At 40.6% G+C, this 18,748-nt stretch overlaps 1 protein-coding gene across 3 annotated transcripts in view; it reads left to right on the forward strand.

Annotated features, from left to right (window-relative positions):
• Positions 1-18,748, forward strand: part of grid1b (glutamate receptor, ionotropic, delta 1b) — a 716,034-nt gene that overhangs the window by 250,837 nt on the left and 446,449 nt on the right. Inside the window, exon 1 of one of the 3 annotated variants that reach the window (XM_070545806.1) lies at positions 15,209-15,323. The exons of the other annotated variants lie outside the window; for them this stretch is intronic. The gene's annotated coding sequence lies outside the window, so the exon portion shown is untranslated. Of the gene's footprint in view, positions 1-15,208; positions 15,324-18,748 lie in introns of those variants that run through there. 3 annotated transcript variants of the gene reach the window in all.

An 18,748-nucleotide genomic window follows, 5' to 3' on the forward strand; every position in this document is an offset into this window, starting at 1 on the left:
ATCAGCAGCGAAAAAGCCTGATTGGAGCATCCCTATATAATACAGCTCTCCCAAACACACCCCTTCATGTATATCTGGTTGCTTCTCTCCTCTGTGGATGTCCGTGTTTCTGTTCCACCTCTACCATATCACACACCCGTCCCTTACACCCCCCCCCCCCCCCCCACACACACACACACACAAGTCCCCACCCCACAACTAGACGCAGCCTGCGTGGAGGATGACACACAGTCCAGCCAGGGCTCATCACAGAGGATTAGCTCTTATTAGAGCTGAGTGCAGACCATAATGCACCACAGGTGGCTGGCCGAGCGACCCGCCAGCGCTTGGCTCGGTGGCTGAAGTGGATGGGAGGCCAATTATCACCACATTCACACTAGAGCCGGCCGAGTGCCGTGGGCGGCCCGGCTGCGTTTTGCTCCGATCTTCTACGAGGGTGATACATGGTTGGAGACAAAGCTGCTGTCAGCTGCTGGTTCCTCACCAGGAGACAGGTGGGGTCACTGTCAGAACCATCTCTGTGTTAATGAGTGACTGTTGTTTGGAGAATAGTTTAATTACAGCAGAAATGAAAATAATAAAGGCAGATATTTGTTCTGCTTAATATTCATGTAGATTTGAAGCTGTCTCCGTCCTAATGAGACATTTTATTGATTGTGTGTTTCAGGTCGAACAAACCTTTAGTTTGTTTAATAATTTCAGAAGAAGATGTTAGCTGTTCTGTGACAGAAGGCCAGGAATACTGAATAAAAAGACTGATGTAAAAATTCCAATTCAGATTTTTTTTATTATGTCAACAATAAACATCAGGGAGAGAAGAAGGATATTAATATCTGAATTACTAGCAATTTTATCAAAGATGGTGCAAATAGTCAAATATGAACAGCGGGTCTTCTCAGACCACATTTAGATCATGTGTTTTACATTTTAATTACTTAGTTGAGTCACATCATTCCTGATCTCACCTGGTCAAGAACACATGGACTCTTTAGCTCCTCAGTTGCAGGAACATGTCTGCTGAGTTTACAGAGTCCAGCTGACCTCTCTTGGGACGCCTGTAGTGTTTTACTCCACCATCCTAAGGGGAGGGTACTACAGATAAACGAGAGGTCAGCAGCTCTGCAGGGCCAGAGTAAGGCTGATCCGACCCCATGGGGATAGCACCGAGGGCTGGCTGCATCCTGCCACTCTGAATTAGTGTTTAATCACAGAAATAAAAAAGAGACAGAGAGACAATCCTGACCTTACGCAACCTCACAGGGAACAAGAGGGTCACAGGTGGGTCAGACAGGTGGATGGACTAAAGCTGCCTTGGTTTGGGTGGGTTGAATTCTCTCCATCTGAGACAAGCAGAACAGTTTATTGTTCTTTAAGAACTCTTATTGGGAATATTTCTAAATTCTACTCGTAAACTATAAACTCCTTACATTTCTGCTCTGAAAAAAAGAACTGACCATGAGCACTAAAAACCAGCTCTGGTTTTGGGATGTGTGCAGAAATTGTTAGGCCATTGAAAAACCAGAAATAAAGTTATGCCCTGGCGTGTATCCTGGTCTTCCTGGGAATAATGTCACTCACTCCTGTTTAGAGTTCCAGAAATGTTTCTTCTTTAGGAAACACATAATCCCATTGGCATGTATGTGGGACGTATTTCTGTCTGATTCCAGCTGATCGTTTGCTTGTTTTCTCCCGACACTGAGATTAAGGATGATTGATTAGAATGGAATGCATGCTTGTCTTCAGCTACACTGATGTGCTGGTTTTAGTGGTTTTAGTGGTTTTCCTGCTTCAACACAACTGAGTTACGAGCTTGAAAATCCTGTTAGTGATGACTTAAAGCAGGTGTGTTAAAGCAAAAAAGCCTCTAAAACCTGCAGGTGACTGTGTCTCAGACATGTCACAAATCTACTTTTACTGTCTGGGAGTTTTTCTCCATCAGACATAAATAGTTTAGCTACATAGATTAGTGCATTATGTTAAAGTCTGTGGCATCAAACCTGCCGTCTTACTCTTACCTTTAGAGTCTGAAAACAACAGTTAAACACTTCAATCAGAAACACATAGTTTTAAATCTTGACAGATTGGGGTTGGTTTTATTTCCAGATCTAAAAGTGTTTGAAGAATAAAATAACCAGGAGGCTTAGCTACATTCTCTCCGTATATTGGTGCTTTTTTAATCTGTATACCCATCTTCCTGCTTTCATCTTCCCAGTACCAGTCATCCATGGATCTGCTGATGGGTCGTTGACAGTAAAGAACATTAATAAATGCAGGGTATTGTATCCCAAACAGCAACGAAACATGCCTGAGAAAGGCTAGCAGGGAATCAGGCTAAGCAAACAATGGGTTGGGAGGTTAGAGGAGGACGAAGGTTAGGAAGATAATAGAGGAATTGTGCCTTAAAGAGTGTTCTTCCTGCTCATATTTTAAATGGTAAATGGTAAATGGCCTGTATTTGATATAGCGCCTTCTACAGTCCTAGAACCCCCCAAGGCGCTTTACAACACAATATGTCATTCACCCATTCACACACACATTCTGCACCCTGGGGCGCACTGACAGAGGCGAGGCTGCCGAGCACTAGCGCCACCGGTCCCTCCGACCACCACCAGCAGGCAACGTGGGTTAAGTGTCTTGCCCAAGGACACAACGACAGACTGAGCGGGACTCGAACCAGCAACCTTCTGATTACGGGGCGAGCACTTAACTCCTGTGCCACCGTCGCCCCATTTTAGATGAACCAACCCTCACACTGACAGACTGAAGTGAATATTCACAGCTCATTTGATCAGGATTGAAATATAGCTTTTTTAACATGAAAACTCTTGGTACTATGGTTTGTTTATGACTGGTGGAGATTGTAGATCTATTTCCTCTGTCTGAGAAGTTTTATTGTCTGTTTTATGCATTTGATCACTATAACCCATCAGATCAGACTGAGGTGTGTTTGATTCTTTAATGTGACTAAAATGACCATCAGAATAAAGTTAGCTTCATGTGAGGTTTTCTCAAAGAAATTAGTGGCAACACGTATGCCTTTGTGGCACAAAACATGAAATGTGTGATAGATTTACCTGCTGCAGGTCATAATCTGACTCTCTGAGAACTGAGATTAGGATTGAAAATGACTAAAGAAATTTCCTGACGGTCTCATTGATTCTCACTGATCTGCTGCTGTTTAAAAGGTTCATTTGTTTTCAATCTGGATTTTCTTGTCAGAGCATGATTTATGAATGTCTTCAGATCCAGAGTGAAACCAGAAAATCTTTTTCAGCTTGACCACATCCAGGCTGCATAATCAAATCAGGAGTTCAGGACCTGCCAACTTTTTGTACCTCCTCACTAGAGGGTAGGGGGACCAGGAGGATTGAGGGGAGCAGGAATGACAACGACAGAACCCAACCAGACACTAATCGACTTTGCACTAACCTGTGCAAAATGATCAAGATCTGGTTTAGATACTGCTGATTCAAGTTGGGAATTGAAAACCTGTTCTTTTTGAGAACAGGTTCCAGTTGTTTAAATTCCTAGGAATCGTTTGACACTTTTGCAAACAATTCCCCTTATCAACTTCAGTCGGCGCAAATGACGTCACCACGCACATTGCATAGCTTACGGAAGCAGGAAACATGGCGTCTAAGTGGCAAAAATGCTACAACAGTTTGGTTACTTTTTACAAGAAAGGATAACAGGGTAACTTGCAGTAAACGCATAGTGGATATTTCATTGAGGGAAGGAAAAAGCATTTGGCCACAAAATATGCGTTAACTTAGAGGTAATGACATGTTTTGACCCACGTGTTTTGAATGCAGCAGTACATCCTCTCCTGTTATTAGTGCAGGTAACTAATCAGCTAACACTACTATCATGTTAGCGTCATTAGCCTTACATGTACACCTCCACAGTATCAGAGTCCAGATTTGTCGCACTCTACAAAGCTACAGCAACACTGCACCAAACAAGAAGAAGCAAATGTTTTCTATAGCACTGTGAGGGATCAAGCCAAATGAGTGGAGGAACACAGGCAATTTCCAAAAATAGACTTTTTAATTTCCTTTTTGTTGTAAAATGTCCCACAAAAATAGCTCGAGCTCATAAAAGAGGTCAAACAAACAAACTGAAACTCAATAAACATGCCTTTTCTGACTACGTGCTTTACGAGTCTTCCCAGGTCGTCCTTCCACGTCAGAGCCAAAGAAAGGCAAAGTACTGAGAGTTTTAAATTGGTCACTTTGAGATTTTGCTTGAGCCCTTGTCACAGCTGCATTACAGCTTTCCACTTCCTTCAACAGATCATAGATGACAGGCAGATCCTCCCCCAAAACCACAGGGTAAGGTAGATTGTCTGCCACACCAACCTTTAGCAAATATGTAGCCCCTTGTACCCCAATACACAAATCAGCTGTGGGGTAAGATTTCTCATCCCCATGCACACAACAAACTGTTATTGGTTCAGACATGCCCAAGTCACTGAATGGTATGCATTTCCTATGAACCAGAGTCTGGGTGCTTCCTGTATCCAATAAAGCTTCTATTTTCTGCCCATTTATGGTCCCAGTGGTCATTTTCTTGGAATTATGTTTTTCAGGTTCTCTTTTCACCATCTGATGTGGCAAAAAACACAATTGGTTTAATCGACTTGGGTTTTGGGGGCACACAGGCCTGGTGTGGCCTTCCTGTCCACACAGATAGCATACAGGTATCCTTTTATTGAACTTTGAGGCATTTTGAGGTGGATTTTCCCTTGTGGGGACCTTACCCACACTCTATGCTGCCCACTGGTGTTGAAGAGGTTGTGGACGCCGTATGTCTCGAGCTGTTCTCCATGCTGTGTTGCTCCACGGCTGACTCTTGCTTTGGGCTGCCACAAACACATCTGCAAGGGCAGCAGCTTCCGCCGCAGATCTTGGGTTATGCTCTTTGATCCAGACCTGAAGCTCAGGACACAACATTCTTAAAAATTGCTCCAAGATTAAGAGCTCACCAATCTCCTTCACTGTTTTAGCTTTAGGCGGAGTCCATTTTTCATACAGCTCCTTTCTTGCATACAGTTCTTTAGGGCTTTCATCCAGGACATCAAGACAACGGAACCTTAGTCTACATGTTTCTGGATTTATATCATTTTTTGAAGAATGGCAGTCTTTACCTTTTGGTAATCCAGTGCATCATCAATGTCCATATTAACATAGGCCCCTCGAGCCTTACCAGTCAACAGGGGAATCAGATGAAAAGTCCAGTCTGAGCTTCGCCAACGGTAGGCAACTGCAATTATCTCAAAGGTTGTGAGGAAATGTTCAATGTCATCTTCTGCAGTCAATTTTTCCATTTTGAAATGGGCTGTGTGCAAAGACTGACCTGTGGAGGATGTGGCTGACGTCGAAGTTAAGCATTCAGGTTCAGAAGATACCTGGTTGTAATCATCACTGGAAATTCCCACCTGTTCTGAATCTTCTCTCCCCAGCTCAGGTGTTGCTCGGGCCTGCATTCCCATCTGCAAAAGATGAAATTGGTGCTGCAAAGCCTTAAAACGCTGCTCCTGTTGTTCAGACTTCTCCTCCCTCTTCTTATCTCTCAAATCTTGTTGTCCCATAAAGGTCTGAAGAATACTTGTCAAATCCTTTAATGTTGGTTCCCCAATTTCCTCATCCTCAGTGTCCCCCAGGTCGACTGCAGCTCCATCCTCCATCTCCCCAACATCAGACTGTTGCACCGTCTCCTTGATTTCCACTTTGTTGCCTTTCCTCGTCCGTACTCCAGCCTACATGGCAAAAAAAAAAATGCTGTGTCCTCCAGATCCCACTTCTGACACCAAATGTGAGGGATCAAGCCAAATGAGTGGAGGAACACAGGCAGTTTCCAAAAATAGATTCTTTAATTTCCTTTTTGTTTTAAAATGTCCTCACAAAAATAGCTCAAGCTCATAAAAGAGGTCAAACAAACAAACTGAAACTCAATAAACTTCTAACTTAACATACTGACTGACTGAAACCATAACCGACAAAACAAACAAAGACACACAAGGGCATATATACACACTGGCTGATCAGACCATATGAACAATAGGGATTGCTAGACAAACATTTACTAACTAAAACCAAAACCACAAATCAGTACAGTCAGATTGTTAATAAACCTAAACATCCTAACCCATAAACCCAATTATTCAACTTCAAACTTAAATTAATTAACAAATGACAAAATAATAAACTAAACGAAATTCTTCAGTCCCCTCTTCAGGGAGCTATTGGTTTGGCCCCATCAGCTCCTCCTGTATTTAGCTGACGGAACCCCTTCAACACTGTTTGCCTGTCCCATCTCAGGAAGCAGGAAGTGGAGAACCTCAGCACCGGTAAGAGAAAACAAATCAACTTAAATTGAACAAATGAAAGGCATAAAATACAGCATTTAACTAAATGTGCACGCTTAAAATTAGAACTAATGCATTAAAGCCATCTAAGCAATACATCCAAAGAAATATAAACATACAAACTGAAATCATAAAAGTGCAAGAGTGTACTAACGTTCACTGTTGTGTGGACATGGATGTGGCCATCACAAGCGCCTCTCAAGATAAAAATCACGAGGTGCTTCACAAAAACAAAAAATGTTAAAAATATAAAAAAGAATTTAGAAAATGGTTACAAATACATTTAAAATGAGCAAAAAATAGACAATTGTGATTAAAAAATGTTAAGAAAGAGAGAGAGTGAACAGGAAAGAGGGAAATCAGTGGATCCTGAGGAAGGTGGAATAGGTGGGGAGAGCAAAATAAAGAGAGAGTGGTGAAGAAGGTCATACAAAAGCCAGCTTGAACAAGTGAGTCTTCAGCTGTTTTTTAAAGGAGTTCACTGAGTCCACTGATCTCAGGCTCAGGGGGAGAGAGTTCCTGAGTCTGGGGGCCACAGCAGCAAATGATCTGTCACCTTTGGTCTTTAGCCTGGTGCTGCACAACCAGTAGGCTTTGATCACTGGACCTCAGGGACCTGCCGGGGGTGTAGGGACTAAGAAGATCACCAATGTAAGATGGTGCTTGTCCATGTAAGGCCCTATAGACCAGAACCAGGATCTTGAAATGAACCCTGAAGTTGACTGTCAGCCAGTGAAGCTGGAGGAGAAGCGGGGTGATGTGGGTGTGTTTGGAGGACTTGGTCAGAAGCCGAGCACAGGCATTCTGAACCACCTGTAGACGGTTCAGGGAGGTTCTGCCCAGACACGTGAAAAGAGAGTTACAGTAGTCTAGAGAAGATGACTGCCTTCACAGGGAGCATGAAGGAGAACATTTGGAAAAGATATTTCCAACCAATGCAGGTACAACTGATTATGTATCATGAATAAACCGACAGTTCTAATGCAGGAGGCCGTGTGCTATTATTGCCACCTATTGAACTGCTCTGGAATTGATAAGGAATTGGATCGATAGACTGAATCAACAATGCCATTGATATTCCCACCCCTTCTGCTGATATATTGCCATATTTTCATATTGTTTTTTTTATTGATTTTATTAATGTTGTTTTAATTTTCTATTCATTTTTCTTGTTGAAACAGTTTTTTTTTCTTTTCTACCATGTGCCACTGCTGGAAACTGAATTTCCCACATGAACCTTCCTAATAGATTAATAAAGTTTGTCTGAAACTGAATTTGAATGATTTTAAAATAAAGCCAACACTTAGTTGGTCTTACGTGTGTTTTAAATACAGATTAAACTGAGCTGGTGTTAAATGAAAGACTGGCCTTAAAACTAAGTACTTCACAGAGTTTGGGACATTTCAAATCACTACTCAAGACACACTTATATAATCTGGCTTTTATGGCAGGTAAAATTTCAGTTGAATGCTTTATTATTGTGTGTTTTGTTGTGTTGCACTATTATAATTTGTGATATTATGTGCTTTATTATGCTGGACAGTTTGTTTTTATGCTGATTCTTATTCTGCTCAGGACTTTGGGATTGCTCGCTAACTGAAAAGTGATATACGAATAATCTTACCTTGACCATAAATAGCATTTAATCTCATAAAACACTAGATCAGAACATTTTATTTCCCTTAAGGTGTCATCAGCTGATTTGAACTTTCGTGTCACTGACCCGATCGATGCTCGTTCTTTTATTTTTAAACTCTTCAGACATAAGATGTTGAGTGTCAGATGGTGACCAGCTGATATGATTTTTTAGCCAGCGGCGGATGATGGGTTTAATCTGGGGATTCTTTGTTTTATTGCAGTTCTCGAAACTCTTTACGGGTTTACTTTTGAATCTCCTACAAATGCTTTACCTACAGCAGGTGGAGTTTGGGTTGGGTGACGTGGGTGAGCAGAGTCGTATTAGAAATTTCCATCCAGCTATCCATATTCTTCTGCTTACCCAGAGTCTTATGCAGAGGTAGCAGCCCAAGTAGAGCGGCCCAGACGTCCCTCTCTCGAGCCTCTTGGGCCAGCTCCTCCAAGGGAATTCCAAAGCATTCCCTGGTCGGCCGTAAGACATAGTCCATCCAGCGTGTCCTGGGTCACCCTTTCGGTCTTCTCCTGGCTGAATGTGCCCAGAAAACCTCACTAAGGAGGCATCCTAACTAGAGGCCCGAGCCACCTCAGCCGGCTCCTCTTGACATGGAGGAGCAGTGGTTCTACTCTAAGCCCCTCTCATATGACCAAGCTTCTCACCCTATCTCTAAGGGAGAGCCCAGGCACCCTGCGGAGAAAATAAATGTTGTCTGCTTGTATCTGTGATCTCTTTCGATCACTACCCACAGCTCATAACCATATATACCAGCTCAGTGGCCTAGTGGTAGAGTGTCCGCCTTGAGACTGGGAGATCAGGGTTCGATTCCTGGTTGGGTCATACCAAAGACCTAGAAAAAAAATGGGACCCAGTGCCTCCCTGCTTGACACTCAGCATTAAGGGGTTGGATTGGGGGGTTAAACCACCAAATGGTTCCCGAGCGCGGCTGTGTCTGCAGCACACCGCTCCCCCAGGGGATGGGTCAAATGCGGAGAACAAATTTCACACACACATCAGTGTGTGTGACAACTAATGGGACTTTAACTTTGACTTTATATTAGAGATTTCTGTTATTTAAATGAACCTCAACATTATAACAGAAGATGTGTACCTATTTAAGAGTCATGCAATGCTACAAAAGTTTGACGAATTAAAAGTAAAAATGCAATTCTACTCCCTTATGTTACTGTCCAGCTTTCATAACTTTACAATAGCTCATCCTGTCCCGTGCTCTTGTTATTCTGGAGAAATGGAACCAAGTTTTGGAACTCCTGGTAGTTGGACTAAAAACACCAGCTGGTATTAACTTATGACATCTATAACCAATCAGTTACTGAGAGGATCACTGATTAAAACAGCTGGAGCTCAGCTACAGACATGATTAAATACGCTGCAGAGGCTCACATCCTCCTTCTGCTACAATATTTCACTCTGTTAATCTCAGATCTGGCATTATTATTACAAGAGACTGGAATTTAGGTTTAAAAAATGTAATTTTACATTTCTGTTTTTATTTTAGGACACTTTAAACCTTATTTTAAACTTTGATCTACTAAGTGTTCAAAACATTGCTTGTTTATCTGTCCATGACGCATAATCTGATACAGCTAGGAGAAAATAATAATAAAGAAACATCACTAAAAAAGCTCTGTTCCCAGGAGGAAATAAAGCCCCAGTCATGAAAAATGCTGCATCAACAAAAAAAAAAATGTTTGGATTGAAATCTTTGTTTACTATCAGTTATCAGTTCTGTCAGATGATACTCCTACACACAGCTAATCAGATTTTAATCCTCGAATCAACAGAAAACATTCTGTCTTTCTTCAGATCACGGTAGACAGAAGCTTTACTCATCAGGTTTAATGTCCCAGTCAAACAAAAGATCAGTGAAGTCCAACATGACGTCCATAATATGTACATTATGGTCGGACTGTTCCACATAGTGAGCTAATCTCAAAAGACAGGCTCCCTCTGACAATCCCGGCTCAATTTCCCCAAATTTGGTTCCAAGAATGAGGCTAACCTGAAGCTCCTCTCATTCTCTAAGGCAGAAGTTCTTAATCCTGGTCGTAGCAGTGTTGTTTCCCTGCCCGGCGCTCCCATTTGCATATCTGAGTTCAAATGCTTGTAAAACTGAAACTGTATAAGATAGAACTACATTTTTTTGCATATTAAACCAGAGGAGTTGCACTTATATCTCACACACTGCACACATCCCAGAGCGCTGTGTATTTCCGCTAATGAGTTTGCAAAAAACAACGAAAATGCACAAATAAGAAAAGCGTTTTCATTCAGACACAGATGCAGTGTTGTTCTGATCTGGAGCTCACAGGGCTTCACACGCTAATATAAACGTCATCACGTTGTCAACATGAACTCTTCCATGATTATCACTCACCCAATCACATGCTTTGACGTTATTTTCACACAAATTGTAGTTCTTTGTAGTCCCAGTCTTTCAGCTTTTTCTTGTGCTTTTTCGCAATTATACGTTTAGACAAACACATCCAAAACACATCTCACACCCACTACACACTCCCGACACACTCACACACCACTATTAACATCTTGATGAATCACGGGCCCGCCAGACGGTACATCCTCCCTCCTCGAAGGAGTTGCCTCCATTACAGCGCCGGAGGACGTTTACGTTTCACTTTCAGTTTCCTCACGTATAAATTCATGCAATATTCTTTATTATTGTTATTATTATTAGTGAGAGAAAAGGAAAACTATATATGACAAAAAAATTAGCTACAAATATTCAACATTATTATTTTACACTCCTGCTGATTATTATTATTTATGTTTTTGTTTTTGTTATAGTTTATATAAATGAGTATATCTCAGAAAGTAAATTATTGAGGCACTTCAAATAAATTTGTTGTTGTTTGAAAGGATTGTGTGCAACTTTTTTTCATTGACAATTTTGAGGGATAAAGTTGTGGAATTTCTGTATACTGAAACGTATGTGTAAAAACAAAAAAAAGGGTTTTCAGTTTCTGTATGGATAATTGCACTTTTAGTAAACAATTTTGTTGCCATGAACACTTTGAATATATATAATTGAGAATATAAGGGTTGTATTGATGTATAGAAAGTTGAAATACTCCCAAAATGGCACCACATCATGTAAATATATAAATATAAGTTCTGGCAAACTTGTTCTATGGCAGGGCTTAAAGGGTTAACACACCTGATTTCAATCAGCTTGTAATTAACAGGCTTCTGCGGGACTTGATGAGCTACTGAACTGGTGATTCAGTGACTAAATCAAGTGCGCTAATTCAAGCGAGCATTTTTTAAATGAGGATCGACTTTTTTAGCTCTCTTCATGGAAGAGCCCTCTGGAGGAAGACAAACCAGCAATCAGTGTTTGAACTCAGAATTTAACTGTTAAATCTTAACTTTGTGCACTGCTCAGTGTTAAAGTCAGACACCTAAATAAAGTTATTTTAGAGTATTTATTATGCTGATGTTATTAGTGAATGTAAAAATATATTTAAATGAAATTCTGCAATGCCGATGTTTAGAAAATGCTCAATATCGGTCTGCCAATAATCCCAACCACGCACGTTAGTGACTGGTGTGTGTTTACATGTTGCAGCTGGAATAAGAGTGTTATTTTATTTTAGACAGTAAAAACTGTGTCCCGGCTGTTAACATGTTAGCTACATTGTGTGAATAAACCTCCAGTAAGAGCTGCTGATTCCTGACACCAAACTCAGTGCTGAAACCTTTCACAGGAAGTGTGTTGTATGTCTTTTTCAGAGTGAACAACAAGACTTTCTGCCTCTTTGGTAGATTGTTTAAGGTTTTTATCCAAAGCTTGGGTGTCTCCTCAGTGGCTGTGATACAAATGAAGCTGCACAGCAGTTTGACAGCACTGAAAATTTAAGTTATTTGTTTCACTGATCTTGTAAAATTCATGTTAAGCCAAAATTTAGTCACATGTGTGGATGACCAAGGAAATGGCTCCGTCATTCTACAGCAGCGGTACTCAATAGGCCCAAGGCAGGGACCCCCAAGGAGGGGTAGGAACTGTGCAGGTATAATCAGTGTTTTATTATATTGTAGGCTTGTGTAATGATCCGCCGCCATCCCCTCTGGACTAGACCTCGAACCTCAAGGTCGTTTTGTTAAGTGGCCCTCGGACCATTGCATTTGAGTACCCCTGTTCTACAACATACAACTGTGGAGGATACTGGAGTTTCCTAGTTGACCCTCTAACTCGGTATTATTTTGGATTTTAGGGCAGATTGTATGGCTGTAGATGAACTTAAACATGAGGAAAGTCCTGCTTCCAGTTAAATCTGCAGGTTAATGCTAAGCAGAGTGCCTTGTATGGTTGCAGTAATGAGTACGAGGCAATGGTGGAGGACAAGGGAACTGTGTTAGCTGGCATCAGGAGAACTCTGCTGGTTTCTAGGCTGAATAATAAGCAACGGATGTGATTGACAGCTGCGGAGGGTCTTTTCAGCCGCAGGAACTGTTCGTCCTACCTGCTGATCGGAGCATCTGCAGGTAAACTTTTTTGCCCCTTCTCCCTCATGGAATTGGGCTGTTAGTAAAATTTAAGTGGCATCTTCACCCCCAGCTGTTAAGGAGAGCAACAAAGCGTCCGCTTGTGAGAGTTTAAGGGTCAGCTTCATTTGTAGGTTCGGCATTAGTAACCACTAAGTTTTTCAAATCGTCTATTTGGAAACTTGTTTTTGTAACCATTCTTAGTGAAATGATGAGCTAAAACATTAAAAGCACTAGTGACAGACTGGAACAGAGAAGCACACGTCTGAAACCCACCATGCTTTTTTTTCAAATTTTCTCTTCTTGAGCGTACTGCACACAGAAAAGACAGTCCTAAAGTAATATCTGTTTGAAACAAAACCAGAAACAGTTTTACTTTTTACTTCTGCTACCTATTTTCCTCTGGATTCATTCAGTCATTAAATCAGTTCCACTGACTGAACTTTTATAACATGCCCTTATTTCTTAATACAGCAACACCCTTACTGTTTGAGTCACACCGTGTGCGTATGAGAGCTGCTGTTTTCAGTCCAGAACACACAGATGGACTAATGAGGACAAACGTGTTGAGGAGAAATAAGTTAATTAGACATGAGACTCACACGCTCGTGGAGATGTCTTTATCTTTAATTCATCATCGGATTGCAGAACCGGCCTCATCCCGACTCGGCCAAGCTGCTCAGAATAGAACCAGGCGCTGTGACGGCAGAGTGTGAGTGGGTCAGGCCTAATGTGGGAAGTGTTGAAGTCTTGTTAAAGAACCAGGTGGTGAGATGTTTGTGTTTGAAGGAGATGGAGCAGCAGCTGGTTGCCTCACAAGGATCCAGATGTTTCCTCTAGTTGGTGTTTTAGATCTGATTTTGTGATCTTAGAAATTACTTTTCAGATCTTTTTTATTCTCACTGATTTTACGCAACATAGTAACTTTGATAAAAGGGTGAAAGTATTCCAATTTATGAGAGAACATCTGATGTCAGCCAGATTCTATTTTTGGCTTAAATCTGTAATTTATCAAATAAGTAGAAATGCAGGTCCCTCTCAAAAAATTAGCATATTGTGATAAAGTTCTGTATTTTCTGTAATGTACTGATAAACAGACTTTCATATACTGTATATTAGATTCATTACACACAACTGAAGTAGTTTGAGCCTTTTATTGTTTCTAACATTGATGATTTTGGCATACAGCTCATGAAAACCCAAAATTCCTATCTAAAAATTAGCATATCATGAAAAGGTTCTCTAAATGAGCTATTAACCTAATCATCTGAATCAACTAATAAACTCTAATCATCTGCAAACAATTCCTGAGGTTTTTAAAAACTCCCAGCCTGGTTCATTACTCAAAACCGCAATCATGGGTAAGACTGCCGACCTGACTGCTGCCCAGAAGGCCATCAATGACACCCTCAAGCAAGAGGGTAAGACACAGAAAGACATTTCTGAACGAAGAGGCTGTTCCCAGAGTGCTGTATCTTCCTCACCAGAGAGGTGACATTCAATGTGCCAAGAGCCAGCTTCTGTTGCCGAGGATCAGACCGCCAAGGTCCCAGCCCTCAACTGCCACCCGTCACACACTGCACCTGACCCCTTTGGCCCCTCCCGCAAGTGGTGAGCCCATGGAATGAGACCCACGTTTCCTTTTCGCGCTGTGCCCAGCCGGGCACAGAAAGTTTATGATTCATTTACTAAATCTGGTGTTTTAATTAAAAGGAAAATGTAACTTCTCCAGCTCATGGTCACAACATATCCTCCCTGTGTGATCTGGGCTGGTTGTACACTTTGTCTCAACCATCTTGTCACTGATTAATGCTTCTCCTGCTTCCTGTATGCAGACGCGTTGCTGATTAGATTAGCTACTACTCCAGTTTAACCACTTTAATCTTAACTGGGAGCATTGTTGATCCACATACACATAGATTATGCTTAAACATATTTATCTCCTACAGAAACTTAAATTGGATCCAATTTCAGAAGTTCAGTTCATCAGCTTTTCTTCACTAAGGGTCATGGAGAGCTGGTATCCAACTCCAGCAGTCAATGGTTGAGACACAGGAGACACCCTGGACAGGTTTCAAGTTCATCACAGGGCTGCATCAGATAAGGAGAATTTTAAATGAGCACAAATTTATTCATTAGTTTAGAGGTTGTTGAATAATGAATTCAATGTGAAGAACAAATCTGAGTTTGTCATGGGAGAAGAGCTTTGACATTAAAAGCGTCAGCTGATCAAACGTCATGTCAGGTACACGACACTCTGAACAGGACCATTGATCCCTCAGAGTGGCGATCAGTCGACAGACAGGTTTCTGAGAACAGAGAGAGAGTGTGTGTGTGTGTGTGTGTGTGTGCTGTGTGTTCATGAGCGTGCACGTGCATTGATTTTCTTTCATCTCTTCACGCTGTTATCTGGACTTTTCGTGGAATAAACGGAGGAATCAGAGTCCAAAGATAAAATAATCCACCTGTTACCCACCAGTAAAGATGAAACATCATCACTAACAGCGTCAAACAAAAATATATTCAACTAGTTTATTTTGACCAGTATTGTATTATTAATCACTAAACAATAGCTGAGATGATAACTGCAGCTTTAATGATCAGTCTGTGATCATCATCAGAAAACCGAACTATTGCCCTAAATAGACTGACGCTGTTTGTTTAATCCCTTGTGTCCCATCTCTAGCACATTCGGTTTCTGTAGAGGTTAGGACTGGAGATGAACCGGGCTGGTCTAGAACCTTTAACTTCTGGAGGTGTTGAGGGTCATTAACCTGCTGCCTGATGAAGGATTTCCCAGTGAGTTTGATTCAACTTTTTCAAACTTGTGGACAAATTGTTTCGATTGGGTCATGATTTAATGCGACTAGGTTTCATCAGCAGTGAAGACTAGTGAGTTAGAAACCATGTCTCTTGGATGAGCTTCTGTGTTTGGGATCTTTCCCTAAACTTCTCGTCCTTTTGGTAATGTTCACCTTGGAGTGGTAAGTTTCATCCCTGTACTTGTTGACTTCCAGTCTGGCCCTCCCTTTTCTTCTAACTAATGAGAGGTTTGTATCGTCTTCAGTTGAAGTCTTCTGTGACCAGTAGATGATAACTCATTCGCTGCCAGCCATTTCCTGATCACTAAAGCCCTTCGCTGCCAGCGTTTCTCGCCGTTTTTACTGTTTTTTTAAGAGTGACAGAACGTTGTGCGCTAGGATGATGTTGATGCCAAAACAACCAAAACAACCAAGCAGAGACTCACCTCTTACATCAGGAAGAATCCGCGTGTTTCGAGCATTATCCATTCTTTCATAATCCGTTGTTGAATTGTGATGGGCAGACGCTTTTCTGGTTCGCGCCTCACTTATTTTTCAGCAGCGGCCCAAAACGATCTACTAACACATGAATTTTCTGCTTCCTGATCATGTGATGTGTGACGTATGCGGATGAAGATCGGCTTCAGAGCTGAGATGTTTGTTCTCTTGGCGCGGGGGCTCGTTCCGATGCTCAAACGGTAAAAAAAAAATGCAAATGACGACTTTCGTTGTCATTGGCAGCGAACGGTTGGATCTAAAATGACGACTATAGTCGTCAATGGCAGTGAATGAGTTAACGTCACTCCTGCCCTCTGGAGATGGCAGGATTAGATTACACGCCAACCCTAAACCATTAAGTCAGTCTGATCTGACAGAACCCAAACTAAGAGCAGACATTCAGCTTTTTTTGTACACTTCTGCTAATCAAAATATCTCTGTTCCTAATACATCTATTTATCTAAGTTGTGCATCATGTCCAGATATAAGGCCTAGAAGTAAAATTTGAAACGTTTATCTCCTGTGTCGTTTTCATCTGTCGATGTTCATTTGATTTCATTTTCAACACTGGAAATGAATCCAGGCAAAATACTGTAAGTGTTACTTTCTAGACGGTTGGACATCAACTCATTCTAACTTTTCTAAACATTCTAAACTTTTAAAGTGACATTGCATTCCTTGTTTGTTAATACATAATAGATAGTTGTGGAAATCCAGGTTTTTGTTTTTTATGCATGTTTTAAACATTTTGCACATTTTTGCATTATGTGTTACTTGAGTGATAAACGATAAAGCAGCTAATCAGCCAAAACTCAGATTTTCTCTTCATCATTCCTTCTAAAGATTCTGTCCAAACTTAACAGAATTAACCCAAATGAATTAAGAACGTTGAAATGTATGTACCATTAAAACTCTAACATGTTCTTTAGATGGTTTTAGGACATGAACTAGTTTTGCTCTACCATAAAATCTGATTTGAATTGCTCTCAAATCTCAGTCATCTGGATCACATTTTATGTCTTAGGGGTCTTTAAAACATGTTGATAAAATACGACTGATTACCATTTTTAAAATTACTATAATATCCATCTGTTTCCATGGTTTGTTTGTTTGTTTGTTTGTTTATTAAGATCCCCATTAGCTGCTGACATACAGCCGCTATGCTTCCTGTGGTCTCATCTCATAGAGTCATTACATTTTATATATATACACATATTGTGCACATCATTCATACATGACCATACACACACACACACACACACACACACACACACACACACACACACACACACACACACACACACACACACACACACACACACACACACACACACACACACACACAACTAATTTCAACATAATATTGCAGTGTAGAAAAAATTGCAATTCAATTCTCAAAAGCCCAAACATAACAAAATACATTCTTAAAATTTGAAATACAGCTCACTTCAGAAGATGTTTAGCTTGACATTATCTTTGGGAAAATAAAAATATTCAAAGTTTTTTCTGAAAACATTTTTTATCAATTTCCCTCAACAGAAATCCTGGTAGTTTATTCCATACCACCATTGCACAATAGACCACAGTTTTCCGCATTTGATTTGTTCTGCACATAGGTAACACACATCGTCCAAGCTTTATCTTTGACTTGTGGAATAATCATGTTTATCCGCGAAAAAAAAGACAACGTGGAATAAATTGCCTTTGGAGTTTTTGCCGTAATATTTCTAAAAAACATTGTTAATGAAAACTCCAATCTCTCTCTTACTTTTAGCCAGGACAACTTATTGTGTAACACATTTACACTGGTTCTGTACGGACTCCCCAATACCATGCACGCTGCCTTGTTTTGTGCAATTTGTAACTTGTCTAGACAATTTTCATTGGTGTTGGACCAAACCACAGAGGCATAATCTAAGTGTGAAAGCACCAAGGACTGAACTACTTTCTTAATTAAGTGCAATGGAATGAATTTCCTACAATGTCTGATAATAGCTATACCTTCCCATTTTTTTTCAACAGGTAGTTAATCTGATTCACCCAGGATAGAGTTTATTATCAACAATAACACCCAATAACTTAAACTCATCAGCCTGTTCAATAATTCTACCATCCAAGGTCAAGCTTAAGAGTGGATTCATTTTAAAAAAGTGTCTAGATCCTATTACCATACATTTAGTCTTATTTGTGTTTATTATCAAATGGTTTGCTGTGATCCATCTAACAGATTCTAGTTCCTTATTTAGAACAGTATTAAGTTGTAATACTGTTTTCGCTGGTGTGTATAATGTAATATCATCTGCATAATTTGCCATTGTGGCACGATCCAACACCATAGACAAGTCATTCATAAACATGGGAAACAACAAAGGTCCTAAACAACTACCTTGGGGCACTCCACAACACATCCTTTCAGTCTCAGAGTAGCTGCCATTAAAATAAACTGTATACTCTCGATCACAGAGATAACTGTCAGTCAATTTTACAGAAGAAGGTTCCAATCCATAACACCTTAAATTTTTAAGAAGAGTGTTATGGTCTAAAACATCGAAAGCTGCCCTTAAATCAAGCAGCACATTTCCAACTAGGTTTTTATTGTCAATTTCTTGCAACCAATCATCTGTTATCTGTGTTAGGTATTTTCATTTTCCCATCCAGGGTTACCTGACGGGAAAGTTCACCACGCAGGGGTTTTATCATTAAGCTGATCAATTTAACCCATTTTAATCTTATTAACAAAATACCATTTAGATTTTCCAAAGTGGAGAGAGAGATAAAATGATACGCACGAGTCGGTGGTCTCTTTGCTCTCTCGTCGGACCAAAGCCCTCTCAAGAGTATTTATTAAAAGACACACAGAAAATGATAAAACGCACACACATTTAGGGAGACAAGCATGCGCTGGCACAGGGCGTTCTTACTGAT

Source organism: Nothobranchius furzeri, chromosome 16 (assembly GCF_043380555.1).
Source record: "Nothobranchius furzeri strain GRZ-AD chromosome 16, NfurGRZ-RIMD1, whole genome shotgun sequence".
In the NCBI taxonomy this organism is placed as follows: domain Eukaryota; kingdom Metazoa; phylum Chordata; class Actinopteri; order Cyprinodontiformes; family Nothobranchiidae; genus Nothobranchius; species Nothobranchius furzeri.